Genomic DNA, 15,508 nt, shown 5'->3' with positions numbered 1-15,508 from the left:
TCTTTGGGAAGGGGTTGGGGGATATTTTTGTTTGTTTTTCTGATTCAGCTGCCATATTCATTCTTCTGTTTTCTAGATTGAAAAAGTGCATTGCCAACCGCACTTTTCTCTCATCCTCCCCATCTTTATGAAGTTAAACAAATTTTAAAAATATATGTCTTTATCTTGAGATTTCAGGAGATAGTAAAATTATGTATGTGTGTGTTGAATCTCCTGTCTTTATTTAGAAACTCACTTGTCTTAAAAATTCTGGTTTTCATTGTCTTTCAGGGAACAAAAGTATAAGTGTGTGTGTGTGTGTGTGTGTGTGTGTATCTGTGTGTGTAACCAAATCTCAATCTTTTTCAATATGTTTCTGATATTTTTTTGAGAACTCCTTCCTTATAACAAGGCTAAAACAACTCTCTTTTTCTTTCAATCTTTACTCCTTCTAAAACTTATTTTTGTCTATAAAATGAGGTAGAGACCCAATTTTATTATTTGCAGAATATCTCAACACTATTTATTAAGTAGCTAATTATTTCCCAACTGATTTATAATGATATTTTCATCTTTAGAAAATTTTATTATAGTATATAGATCTATTTGGGGGTTTTGTAGTCTGTTTAATTTTTGTTTTATTCTTCTGCCCAACCAGACTATTTTTGATTATGTCCTTATGGTATATTTTGATATCTGAAAAATGATTTCTCACTTTTTTTTTAATTTGTCTGGTCTTGCCTATTTCTAAGAGTTGTATATGTACACATTTCCATTAAAATAAGTTGTCATATACTGACTTTGGAATTACAGATTATTTGGCCAAGCATGAAAATTTATAACCCAGAAGTATTGTGAGTTTTTTCTATTTATTATAATCTCCTTTCATGTCTTATTTGGTTGTACAAGAATCCATATTTTTTTCTTTTGTTTTGTTTTTATATATTTTATACACTTACTGCTCTTATGAACATGCTAGAAAGTGGCATGGGGAAGATAAAACCTTACTTTGTCGTTTCTTCAAATCCTAGACTCTTTCAGACAGACTTTCCAGGGTCATCTATACCAGCGGTTCTCATACTGAACTACTTAGAAAAATCACAGGGGTTACTTTACAAATATCTTCATGTCTATTCCCACCGCCCAGAAATTCTGATTTGATTAACCTGGTCTGGGGTTGAAATGTTAATATATTTTTAAAACTCTCCTGCAGAGACTAATGTTTGAACAAGTTTGAGAATCACTGCTCTAACTTTGCATACACTACAATCATCTGGAGGCCTCTCAAAAAAAAAGCAAACAAAAAAAGCAGGTGCACAGACTGCACTCCACAGAAATTAATTTAGAATCTTTGGGGTGGGTCTCAGGCAGCAGAATTTTTTAAAATCCCAGTCAATCCCAATGGGCAGCCAAGTGTGAGAACTACAGCCCTGTATGCTTGCTGTTCAAATGGTGGTCCAAGGACCAGTGAAATCAGCATAATCTGTGAGCTTGTTAGACATGTAGCATCTCAGTCCCAAGGTGATTTGTATGCATCAAGTTTGAGACACTCTATCCCATACAGTACTATCGATAAATGTGTTCCAAAACTTGCCTGCACATTCAACTCAATTTGAGAGTTTAAAAAAATACTATTGCTGGGCCTTAGGCTAGATGAATTGAATTAATATCTCCAGGAGATGGGCTCAGGAATTGCTGGGTTTTAAAAGTTCTCCAGGTGATTCTAATAGGCAGCCAACTTATAACGATTGACCTATGTATGAAGGCCACCACATTTCATGTCTTCTCCCATTTAATAAAAATAACACATACATGACTTGCCTGAGCAGTCATTAAAAAAGGTGTTCCTGTGTTTGTAATGTGGTTTTAAATTAGTTTTTAATATATCTTTTAAAAATTAAAAAGGATAGCTTTATCTAGTATACAGGCCAGACATAGGCTTGCGTTACTTCTAAAAGACGCAAGCAAATTGAAGTTCTGTATACTACATGTGACAAACATGGGAATAATAATAAAATAACATTTTAAGCTCAACTAAGGCATGCTGAGATGATTTGCATTTTGAAGGAGTCTACAGGCCACCTTGTAGACCCACATGACCTATGAGAGATCTCACTTTGAAGCTCCCATGCTAGATTATAGACGCTTCCCAAGTAGGAATACTTATTTGATTGCTATATTTTAATTCATAGAATGGCATTATTGATTGAGTACCCTAAGTCAAATAAATTAGCCACTTATGTTCACATTCATAAAAACAACAAGTAATATTATCTTGATCAAGTTCTTCCTAAGAAATGGTGATTAAATATCTGGTATTTTCTTTGTATGAAATTCTTTCCAAGAGGTGGAGGAAACTGATTTGCTTTTGATGAACCTGTGTTGCCTACAGATTTCCTACTTTATTGATGTCTACAGATTTCTCACTTTATTAATTGTCCCAGCAATTTAGCCAGCAATGATTTATATGAAATATTCTCTCTTGTTGCAGGCTCTACAGTCATCTAATTGATGGCTGTATGAATTATGCCTCCTAAGCCAAATGCAAGGGGACATGAAAGATGCAGCCAAGGTCATTTTCCATCAAAGAGAATACAGTGACTAAATGTCTTTCTAAGACAGGCTTTATTACTTTAATTTTGTTGCTTTCTTCATGTATACATCTAGTCCAGAGTAATGAGAAAACTCTAAAGTCACACTTCTAATTTCTGAAAAGATGCAGGCACCCAAAATTCAGCACTGTGCAGCCTGACAAGGGCTGTAATTGAATTCGTTTGGTAGAACTAAGGAAAGAACCAGAAATGAAACACAGGTACTTTTTCTCTGATTCCAAGACATGACAAATTCCATCAAATGTGCCTATAGTCACTCAAAAGTGACTGCTCCAAAAATAAGTACTTTGATTAGATAAAGGACATATCGGGACGAAGTATGGAGTGTTTGGCATTTTGGCAGATGACGTAGGACAGTTTCGAAAAGTTACAATCAGTTGTCATTTATTCACACTAAGAGAAGTAAATAATTTATACATTCCAGAAGATGTATAAAGGAGAAAATTTTTTACTAAATCTTTCAGAATTAAAGCAATCAAGTTGGAATAATGAATAGATCAATGCTTCTGATGTTTCGGTGGTTTAGTGTGAATTGTCACTTAGCCTTTTACTTGTGGGACTTCAGGCAATTTAACCCTGCTGAAACACAGTTTTTTGTTTTTGTTATTGCAAAAATGGGCATAATGATACTTAACTTGCATAATTATTTTAAAGATAAAGATGACTGTAAGAGCAAGTAAAATCAATGACTTAGCCTTAGACAGTACCTTGATGCTATAAAATAGAGCATACAACCGGGTATAGTGTTCCTTGAATTACAAACTGCATGTGAGGTTTATAAAGAAATCTTCTAACTTGCTATCAGAATCACCTCCAAATGGCCTTGGAACCATATTTCTATGTGCCCCCTAAAGCAAACATCTTCTGATAATGTGTTCGTATACCCAGAGAACTCTCCTCAGGCATTCACAAACCACAAAGAGTACATGTTTCAGGACAAACTACAGATACCTGAGGCATACCAAACCACACTAAGGCTGTGCTAGAAATGTATGCTATGGTTTCACATTAGGGGTACAGATACTTCACAAACCAGTTCTTCAGACCAGTGCTTCATACCTTAATGCACTTAACGCATTAGCTACCTGAGGAAGAAGGGGAAGGTCTTGGTAAGATGCTGATTCTTTTTCTGCAGGTTTGTGTTGGTATTCTGCAATTCTAACAAGCTTCCTGGTGACATGAGGCATCTGGTTTATAGACCACAGTTGGAGTTGCCAGGCTGAGTGCTTTTCAAATCTGGCTGCACCTGAAATATGTCTAAAGAGCTCTTTAAAAATAATGATCGATGAGGTCTTCCTCAGACCAGTTGAATCTCTGGGGTTTGAAGCCATGGCTTAGGTACTTTTATAAAGTTTCCTGAGTGATCTCTACTTGTAGAGCCATGGTTGAGAACCAGGGTTTTAGATGTAAGGGCAAGGGCTTCCATCACCTAGTATCAGATGATCTTTTAAAATCACATGTTGGTAAACCTCAGGCTTTATAACATAGACTCATGCTTCCTCATGCAACAGTATATGTAACAAGGCTCTCACTGGTCTCAAGGACATGGGGAGCCCTGAGTACATTCCATGTAATCAGGAAGAGACCTGTCATGATAGCTTCTCACCATGCTCTGGGACAGGGTCAGAACTCATCCCCTCCTTGTAAGGATCATACCATCAAGGAGTCTGGAGCTGTACTTTGAACTTGGAGTGGAAAGAAATGTCATATGGCATTGACAGACCATATACAAAATACTCACAGATTTTATTTACAGGGTAGAAAATACACACCATGACAAGGAAGGTTTGTTGCAATGGAAAGTAGTAGGTCTTTGAAACTACCAATGATCTCATGCCTTTAAAATTAGTGCCTGTAATAAGTTATTGGCCAGTTAACTCTACTTTTTCTAAATTCCCTCTTGCTTGTTATGTTCCCAACATTGAAATTTTTAGTACAATATCTGTCTTCTCTGTTTCACTGACACCTGAATCAGACCAACTGGAGGCTTTTAAAACCAGATTGGTGTGTCCGTTCCCCATAGTTCCTGGTTCAGTAGGTCTGGGGTGGGAACTAAGAAATGGCATTTCTATAAAATTCCCAAGAGGTGCTCTTAATTATTGGTCCAGGACCACCATCTTTTGAGAGCTGCTTTATTACTTCATGAACTTCATAGGAGGAGGGATTGTGCCTATATGGCCTCCATTCTGCTACCAGTGCCTTGTATGCTTATGACTCTAGAGGAATCCTGAGACATGGAGCGGGCTAAATACCTTTTGAATAAAAAGGAACACGATAAACAAATGAAGAAACAAAAACTCATAGACATAGACAATGGAGTAGTGGTTACCAGAGGGTAAGGAGGAACGGGAGTGGTAGGAGAGGGTAAAGGGGGTCAAATACATGGTGATGGAGGGAGAACTGACTCTGGGTGGTGAACACATAATGCAATATATAGATGATGTATTGAAGAATTGTACACTTGAAATCTATGTTACTTTACCAACAATTGTTACTCCCAATAAACTTTAATTTAAAAAAAGAAAAGTGACAGCTAAATCTTATCTCATTCATAGTGAAAACACTTAAGGAACATTGGAAAGTTTCATCCAGCCCATTAAGAATAATGCTTGCCCACGAACCTCAAAAAATAGCACTGACTTAGGGATCTCTACCACTGTATGCTCTAGTGTGTCTGGAGGCCCTTCCTATGAAAGTTTTGGGTGTTTTTTGTTTGTTTGTTTGTTTGTTTCTGAGCCACTGCTTTATGGTAAAAAAATCAACATGACATCCACAGGTTGGTTGACTGTTCAGACTTTCATCAGGGTGCCTTGAAGCAGCAAAAGCAACAGAAGTCTCTCTTCTAGGGCAATCTGCTTTAAAGTTTTCAGCTGACTCACAGGACGACTTACCGGGTGCCATGAAAGAAGAAGACCAAAAGTAAAATGTGCCATCACAGCCAATACTTTTCTTATTATTGTCAAAGTATCATAGGGATAACTCAATATTAGCATTCCCTTAGATCCTAAAAATATTAATATGTTTGGGTTCAATTACTAATGTTTTTTAATTTAAAAAATCTCAATGTGTTCACACTCATGTTTTAAGGCAGATTTTCTCAGACTAGCTTTTGAAGCAGTAGAAAACTGTAATGCTGATACATTATTTTTTTTTCTTTTTTCTTTTCTTTGGGTCACACATTTATTTATCATTATTAAGTACCTTCTTTTTTGGTGGTTCCCTGATGAGAAGGCTTGGTTCTTGCCCTCTGAGAACTCAATCCAAACTTGTGAAAACAATATATGAATGCAAGAGCTAGAGAAAAATCTAACAAAGTCAGTGCAAGTTGCTTACCCAGATCCTGTGTTTGAATGCTCTGGAAAGAAATTGCTAGGCACACCCAAATATTCTTAATAATGAAGAAACACATCCTGAATCCTCTCAAGACTTTCAACAACAACAGTCCTGATAATTTTTTTTTTCTTTTTACTTTATACTTTTAGAGTGATTTTGAACTTCAAAGTTTCCTTTGTCTTTTTACTAGGAAAGACATTGAACCTCCGCTCTTCATCTTCTTGAAGGAATGAATTCAATCAAGAGAGAATTTTGTGCAGCAATAAGACAGCAAGAAGTTTATTTAATAAAAGAAAGTACACTCTGAGACATGGAGTGGGCTGACCCAAGAGAGGGAAGCAGCCTCTCCTTACATTGTATAAAGGTTTTTATTTCTATGGGTAGAATTGCCTCCCCTTCTGCCTTCTCTTATCTTTCTTTCTCCCCCTGAGGTGCCTAGTCCTCTGGCATTTAACAATGCATTTCTTTGATTTAGGAGCAGGTTGTATCCTAAGGAACAAGGGTTGTGGGGAGCGAGGCAGGGTTAAGAAAGACAGTAGCCAAGAATAAAGTGCATGCGGAGCCAAGGGACTCCAGCCTCAAGGACTGAGCCCCAAATGGCATAGCTTTTATTAGTTAGGTGAGGAAGTAAAGGAGATAAAGCTTGTCAATCTCAAGATCTCTGAATCCCATATATTATAATAGGAAACTGGTTCAAGCCAATCACCCTTGCCTGCAGGCAGCAGAACTGTAAGTCTCAGGATGCGTGTAATTCCCCAAGAGACAAAACCTTTATGCATATGAATAGATGGAGAGCACATCATTGAATCACTTCCCCTGCAGGTTGTGGTAAGGAATGCAGCCAGAGGCAGAGGCTCTCCTTAGCTGGGGGAAAGTGGGGGGGCTGTGCCCACCTCTATCAACCCCATGGGTTCTCCTGTTGGTCCCCACGTGGCTCTGCCTGGATTGAGTTATTCCCCGCCCTCCTCCTCCCCACACGCCCGCCCCATGGGAAGTCTTACCCATCATTGGCTGACCAGCCATATTTTGGGGCCAAACAGGGAGACATAAGATGCAAGCACAGAGGTGAAGCAAAGTCCCTGAAAGGATCTGTCTCACAGACTCTGCTTTCTTTAGGGGCAGGTACGAGGAGACAGACGGATAGGCTGCTGTGTGGCAACAGGGGCACATGTAAACACATCCCCTTGATTTGGGGCCATGTGTAAACACATCTCCTTGCGGTATGTGAAAACCTGGAAGAATACTGTTGGGTTAGTAAGGTATCGGTGGCCCTGACAAATAAGATGTGTTCCCTCCTTCTCTGACTTTTAACAACATATCCCTTTGGTTTAGAGCAGGGGTGTCCAAACGAGGCCTGCAGGCCAACTGTGGCCCGCAATCCATTGTTAATTGGCCCGCAGCAAATTCCAAAAATATATTTAGTTTACTTAAATAAATCAGGTGAGGCAATATGTACTTCACCTCGAGTGAGTGACCCAGCTGTTTGTGTATTTTACTGCATATGGCCCTTGGTGAAAAATGTTGGAAAAAGTTTGGACACCCCTGGTTTAGAGGTATGTATAAGCCTGAAATCTTGCTGGGCAGCTGCCAGGGGTCTTGACCTAAGTAAGAGGTGAGACAAAGGGCTTTCTAACCAGGGCTAAATTTCTCCTTCTCCTGCTCATTTCTACCGTGTTTCCCCGAAAATAAGACATAGCCGGGCAATCAGCTCTAATGGGTCTTTTGGAGCAAAAATTAATATAAGAACTGGAATTATTATATTATTATATGATATGATATGATATGATATGATATGATATGATATGATATGATATGATATAAGACCCAATCTTATATTATAGTAAACTAAGACTGGGTCTTATATAGGAGAGCACTAACAAAGCCCCTATGCAAATCAACTCACATAAATCTATGGCAAAGGACCATATGTTGGCAAGTTGTATCTGTAGACTGAAGGGCCTATATAGATGCAGAAAATGTGCTCCATCCTTATATGCTATGCTTTATGGTCTAAATTTTTAGGACTAATCTATATTATTTTCATCTGTGGAATTTTCCTCCTGATGAGTGTCTGTGACTTCTTAAAGGCTTGATAAATATACCTGAGGTACTCTGATTTCTGAAGGTGAAATGATGACTAAATATTTATTATTCATTTTAATTCAGTTGCTCTTCCTAAGCCTTAGGAAGTTCCACTGGGAAAAATGGTGCTGCAGCAGTGTATAGCTTCTCTCTAGCAAAGTTTCCAAAGGCAACAATGCACACGTGTATATATGTGTGTGTATGTATTTGGCAGGTGGCATAGTTCCTCACACTAATTGTAGTAGTTAAACATTTGCTAAAACAAAGATACAAATTTTGTGAAGAAATATAATATATGCTGAGGGTCTTTAAAAATTATTGTGCTCCCATGTTCATTGTATAATTATTTACAATAGCCATAACATAGAAGCAACCTAAGTGTCTATGGATGGATGAATGGATAAAGAAAATGTGGTGCATTTATACAATGGAATATTACTCAACCATAAAAAAAAAAGGAAATGTTGCCATTTGCAACAACATGGATGGACCTGGAGGGCATTATACTAAGTGAAATAAGTCAGACAAAGGCAAACAATGTATGATCTCACTGATATGTGGAATCTAAAACAAACAAACAAAAACAACCAAGCTCATAGATACAGAAAATAGATTAGTGGTTGCCAGAGGTGCAGTGTTGGTGGGGGGGTGGCAGGAGGTGTGAAATGGGTGAAAGAAGTCAAAAGGTACAAAATTCCAGTTATAAAATAAATAAGTCCTGGGGATGTAATGTACAGCATGGTGACTATTGTTAATAATATTGTATTGTGTATTTGAAAGTTGCTGAGAGTAGATGTTAAAAGTGTTCATCTTAAGAAAAAAATCTGTAATTCTGTGTGGTGATGGATGTTAACTACACTTACTGTAGTGATCATTTCACAATATACACAAATGTTGAATAATGATGTTGTACATCTGAAACTCATATGTCAATTATATCTCAAAAACATTTGTAAAAAGTCATTGTAGAGAACAGTGATCAACAAAAAAGTCAAGAAACATATGCATCTTAGCCATGGCCTCCCATGACTTGAAGACAGTATTAATATATTATTAGAGACTTGGTAACTGTCTGCCTGAAGAAAAGAAGGCCTGGAAGACTAAAGCTGAAAATGTAGAAGAGGGATATTTTGCATAGTGTAGTTTTAGAGTCAGAGCTAGTATGGATAAGTGGAAGGTATTGGGAGACAAGTTTGGTTTAATGTATGTGGGGACAGAGCCAGGAGTGCAGTTTCCAGGCTCTTGCCCTCACATGGACAGGTGCTCACTTGGGTAGTAAATGGTCATCAACTGTGATTGGATGGCCATCGGCTGTGGCTAGTTGCCCGTCAGCTGTAACCAGTGAGCCATTGGCCACTAATATAACTGCTGGGGCTACACTAGCAGCAAATGGGGCTAGCAAAAAGATGGTGGCTGAGCTAGCAAGCGCGGATTGCAGTTAGCAGAGCAGATTGAAGTTAGCAAGTGGGGTTGGTTGGTTGGCAGAGAAGCGGCGGGCAGGTTGCGGATCGTGTGGCTCCTGTTTCCTGTGTCTCCAACCCAGCCACCAGCGAGAATATAGTGGTATGACTCCCCTATCTATGGCTCCATGGGTGTTCCTTTTTGGCCTCACCATAAGTCCTGCGTTCTTATGTGGGGAGCGGGAGCAGAGACCCCGCAGGCCGCCCTACATGACAAATGGTGCAGCGAGCAGGGTCTCACGCACAACAATATATGAAATAATTTTCTAAAAATTATTATTGATTTCATGCCAATAGCTATCCTGTGTGTTTACATATTAACTCTGTATCTTTATGCATATTTAATCTTTATAGAAATCCACTTTCCACATCACAGAATGGAAATACAAGCATGTTATGAAATGAGCTTTACTTCCCAGTCAGGAGATAGCAGAAATGGAATTTGAACCTACACAGTCTGGCTTTACAAGCTTCACCATGAAGATGTGATATTTCTTTGATGCTTTGAAATGTAGTGTGATTCCCTATTAGCAAGTGGTGGTTTTTTTTAATATTTTTGAACTTTTTAAAATAAAAAATGACTAGCCCCTATCAGGTACATGGCAGAGGATATTTCTGCATTAGTTAGACATTGTACTAGATAATCATTGTTGTCTCTTTTAATTCTTAGAGTCTATAATCAAATAATCTGGACTTTTTTTTTCTATTGAACTATTGGTGTTATTGTTTGTTTACTCCCTTGAGTTTGCTTATAGTGCAGCAAATCAAGTTTTCACCTGTTACTGGGATCTGTATTTATAAAGAATATAAATTGATTCCATAATATGGAAAATGATTATGGCAGCTCCAATCTCTACAATAGCTGTAAACTGTCCAAGTCGTTGTATGTAATCAGAATAGCTTCAGGAAAACTAAAACCATATTTATAACTAAATTACTTTATATAATGGAGTTTGGTGCTGTCAAACACGATTTGATCAACAATGGGGCAATTTAAGAAGTGTAAGTGAAATAGATTTGCCAATTAGATGTAACACTTTATAAATGTGGAGAACTGATCCTGTGGAACCAGTAAGTATCCGGTGAACTCAATAATCACTTTAAAAAGTAATCAAGCCATGTAATTCCGTCTGCATTTTCGTATCATGAAGAAAATTGTCTGAATCAAGAAAAAGAACATAGAGATTTCAATTCGTCTTTGATATTACTTAATTAAGTTGGTTACTCTGTTGCTATAAATACACCATATTCTACAGCTTGCTGATTATCATCATTTTGAAATGCAATCCAGGGTTAGGTAAGAGAAATATGAACAACTTGTTCTTTTTTTCTTTTAATATAATGCAATTTAAGAAAATAATTGCAAATGAGAAGGGGAAGTTAAATTTATTTGATGTTGTAAATTAGGAGGATGGGAGGAGGTGATGGGAGCCTTGATGGTCTTTTGTTAGCAATCCTCATTATTACTTGAGAAGTCAATCCATAATCCCAACCACAGTGACATTCGTTCTGTAAGGAACACTACACAAGTGCAAACTAATTAAAATTAAAAGTCTTGCCTATGAAAGCAGGAATTTATTCAGAATAACAAAGTGTCAAGCAGTGTTAGTAAGATGTCTTGGGGCTAATTCTGATAGCTATAGAGTGAACTGGGGCCACATTTTCAACCCAAATGATTCAGGAAGTTTCCTTAGAATTTAATTTACAAAACTTTTCGTTGATTTTTTTAAAATCCCTTCACATTTACCTTTGCTAAACTCAGAATTTCCTCACAATTTTCCTACCTAGGGCTAATATTTGTATACTATTACTGTTTCCAGAGTGGGCTCTTCTTGGTGAGAATTCTGGGCTTGGCTCCCACACTCAGGGAGGAACACTGGGCAGCTGAGCTACTATGTTACCGGAGGATGGGCCACCTTGACTTGGTGTCCAGGTTCCTGGCATCTCGAGCAAAGAATTGAAGGAGATACTGAGGCAAAGTAGTGAAAGAGCAGATTATTAGAAGAAAAAGTACACTTCAAAGAAACAGAAGTGGGCCTGGGCAGAAAGCAGTGACTCAAGGGCCATTATTAAAAGGGATAGTACACTCCAAAGAGTTTAAAGCGGGCCCCAAGAAAAGGCAAGGCTCAAGAGGCCATTATTAAAAGGGAAGGTACACTGCAGAGAGTTTGCAGCGGGCCTCCAAGCAAAAGCAAGGCTCAAAGAAGGGGCAAAGGCCCAAAGGGCCAAAGGTAGTATTATTAGGTGAAAAAGTATACTCCAAAGGGTTTGGAGTAGGGTGGGGGGGGGTACTAACAAAAGCAAGGCTCAAAAAGGCGTGGCTTGCAGGAGCCTGAAGGTTTTATCTGGGATGGGCTGTTCCTCTCCAGGTGTGGGAACACTTGATCAACCCCTGTGATTGACAAGGGGCTATCACTTTATCTCTTCAGACTGCGCACGTTCTCTGCAGTTTGAAATTGTTAACTACAAGCTGATTGGCCCTTTTCCTCTACACCTGAGTTTTACTCTGACAGTCCTGCATCGTAAAGTTATTTCTTTTGGCTTTGTTATGCTTTCCTCCTTAATCCCATTCTACTGCAGCCATTTTCCTGACTGCCTATAATTTTTCTATCTCACCACCACCTCTGAGAGAACTGAGTATGAAAATAGGGATCCTAATAGAATTCATAGGGACTCATTAGAAAATCACTAATAGATCCTATGGGCCAGTATTAATCTTGAAATCATATCTACTCAAGATTTCTTAGGGTCCTTAAATGTCAACCTGAAAATAGAAAAATCAGTTTAGAGCCAATAAAGTAATAGTTATTATCGGCGATCTGATCTGGTAACAAGTATTTTGCAATTTATACAAAGATGCCAAATGGTCTTATAAAAGGAGAAAATACTATTTAAAAGCAGGGAATTGGCAAAATTAGATGCATGAAAAATTGGGAAGAATAGATTATCATAAATGGACACAGCTTCAAAATTCTGTAGCTATTAATTTTTAGGAATTTTTTTAAAGCACATGCTGTGGAGCACCAGTTCTTGAAGATGTTACAGTACAAAAGAAAATGTGTGGTAAAATAAGGTCAAAAAGCACAGCAATATATAGACACTTCTCCTTTACATAAGTACACATATTAGACAAAGTTCAGAGAAATCCTGCCAAAAAATGTTTACTACAACTGCCAATGAAAAAAACATCCAGCCTAAGAGAAAGCTTATAAAAGTTTATTTGAGCCAAACTGATGACAATTGCCAGGAAGCAAAATCTCAACAGATTGAGAAAATGCTCCACAAAATGTTGGTTTGCAGCTTATTTTATACATAGATCAAAGGAGGAGGGTTACATGAAATCCACTGGTGATAGAAAGGAGGGTAGTAAGGGGTGGGAGAAAGCAAAGTGGGGACATCTCTGGGATTGGATAAAAGTAAATTGGAGAGACAGGTACTTCTTTCACATAGGTGGGTGCAGGATTGTTAATAGTTCGCTTTTTACAGTGCATAGAGATGTTAATCGGGAGAAGAAGAATAATGAGGGATTCTGTAGTTTCCTGCTCTGTTCTGGAAAAAAGGATTCCTGACATTCCAAGGATGTCATTTTAGGTGCAAAATGACAATAGACAGGCTCACTTCTGGTGAAGATTGACTTTATGAAGGAAGCTTCAGGCTAAAGCTGTGACTTCCAGCTATGGTCCACTTTAGCTATGAATTTTCTATGTTGATACCGTCTTATGTGGTTATTTTCAGTTTCCTGAGCTTGTCAGATTTAATCTATGGCCCCTTTTCTATCCTCAGAACATTTGCAAATTTTTTTTGACCATGAACCACTTTCTTCTTTTTTTTTCGCCATACATACACTGTCCTCCTGCAAAACAATTTTTAAAAATTTAGTTAAAATATTTAATTACTTTAATCAGTTGTTAATACTTTAATCATATTTTGGTAGGTAGGCAGTTTTGTTCAAGGTTGTATGTTGCATTGGAGAATTTAGCTTCTAGAAATGATGCTAGGCTAGATTGTTTGAATAATTCTTCCCTAGAAGACTAATTTAAAGCCCTGAATAAAATATTTTTATATTCATAGAAGAGACAGAAAGGAATACAAAAACTGCTTTTGACCTGCATTTACATTTCTTCTGAATTTAGTTTTCGGGACAAGTGGGAGGAAAAACAAAGCCCAGGCCTGGCAGTAGATGGGGAGTCTTACAGGAAACATTACCCTGTGATTCCAAAGAGCTTCATGCTCAAAGTGAAAGTCAAACTGAAGTAAACCAGGCTTTTTGTGGAACTGCAACATGAAATCCAGTCTTCTTCATAGCCTTGAACTTATCCCAATAAGTCTCTGATTTCTGCATTGTCTCCAAGAGCCTGGTAGAGACAAATGTAATGCCTCTCTAGAGTAAGGTGTGTTTATCCAAGATCATAAATTATGAATATAATTTTTCCCCAAATAACATATCCAGCACTTGGTCAAAGATAATTGGGCATATAGAAAAATATATGTACCAGAATAAGATTCTCAGAAAGAAATCAAAATCACAATCAGTCCCAGAAAAGTTTTAGGTATTGTAATTGTCAGACTAACTCTAAAAAGCAACTATGTTTATGATATTGAAATAAATAAAAGATGACATTGAAGATATCTTTGAAACCAGTAAACTATGAAAAGTGACTTGAAAAAGAGGTAAGTAGAATATTTATAAATTAAATTTAAAATATCCAGAATTAAATATAATGGATGGTTTATAGGCAGATAAGACATAGCTGAAGACTGAATTAGGGAAAATAAGGCATAAGAATTATAAAAAGTGTAACACAGAGAGATAAAATAAAAAATACAGAAGAGCATCTAAGACAATGTATGGATAGGATGAGAAGGTCTAATATAATTTAATAAGAATATGAATGAAGGAGTGAGAGATTTGGGAAGAGACAATATCTGAAGGCCCAATGGCTAAAATATTTTCATAAATGCTAAATGATACTAATCCACAGATTAAAGAAGACCAAGAATTGCCAAGCAGAATACATTTTTCAAAATTACACTGATACAGTGTCGTGGAGCTGCAGAAATCCAAATATCAGGAGTAAATTGTAAAAGCAACCAGGAATGGGATGGGGAGAGGAGATACTATTTTCATAGAGTGAAGGGCAGACAGTTGACTTCTCAAAAGAATGCAAACCAAACAACAAAAGCAACTATAGGCTAATATCTTTGAGTACAGGAAGAAAATGATGGCCAATCTAAAGTTCAATTCTAAACTTAGAGAAAGTATCTTTCATGAATGAAAATTAACTACAGAGATTTTTAGACAAACTAATACTAGAATAAATCTAAGGGATATAATTCAAGCAGAAGAAAATAATGTTTTAGTTAAATACACAGATCATCAAATGTTAAAAACAAAAATGGCAAATGCCTAGTGAGAATGATTGGGGTAGAGGTTAGGAGACAAGGATGGAGAGGAAGAATCTTCCCTGATGTCCGGGAAGAAACAAGAACATCACCTCAAATGCTGCGTATGTTAAAAATTCGTAATATTAAATTATTTTAAGAAGCTTTATGACAGTAGGTAATTTAAACAAATTCACTTAGAAAATATAAGCCATACTAAAGAATAATTAGAAAACACAAGTAGTTCTGTTACCACTGAAGAAAATGAATCAGTAGTAAAAAAATTATTAATTTTATGTGTCTATTTGGCTAGACTATGGTAGCCAGTTTTGTTAACACTAGTCTAGATGTCACTTATGAGGTACTTTTTTTTAGATATGATTAGCATTTTTTTTTTTAAGTTTTATTGGGGAATATTGGGGAACAGTGTGTTTTTCCAGGGCCCGTCAGCTCCAAGTCAAGTTGTTTCTTTCAATCTCGTTATGGAGGGCACAGCTCACTGGGCCATGTGGGAACCAAACCAACAACCTGGGTGTTAGGAGGACTGCACTGTAATCAATTGAGCCACCCCGCAGCCCAGATATAATTGCATTTAAATCAGTAAACGTTGAGTAAAGCAGATTCCCCTCCATAATGTGAGTGGGTCTCATCCAAACTGTT

This window comes from Rhinolophus sinicus, linkage group LG01, assembly GCF_036562045.2.
Source record: "Rhinolophus sinicus isolate RSC01 linkage group LG01, ASM3656204v1, whole genome shotgun sequence".
NCBI lineage: Eukaryota > Metazoa > Chordata > Mammalia > Chiroptera > Rhinolophidae > Rhinolophus > Rhinolophus sinicus.
The sequence above is the reverse complement of the archived record's forward strand: the minus strand, read 5'-3'. Positions refer to the sequence as shown.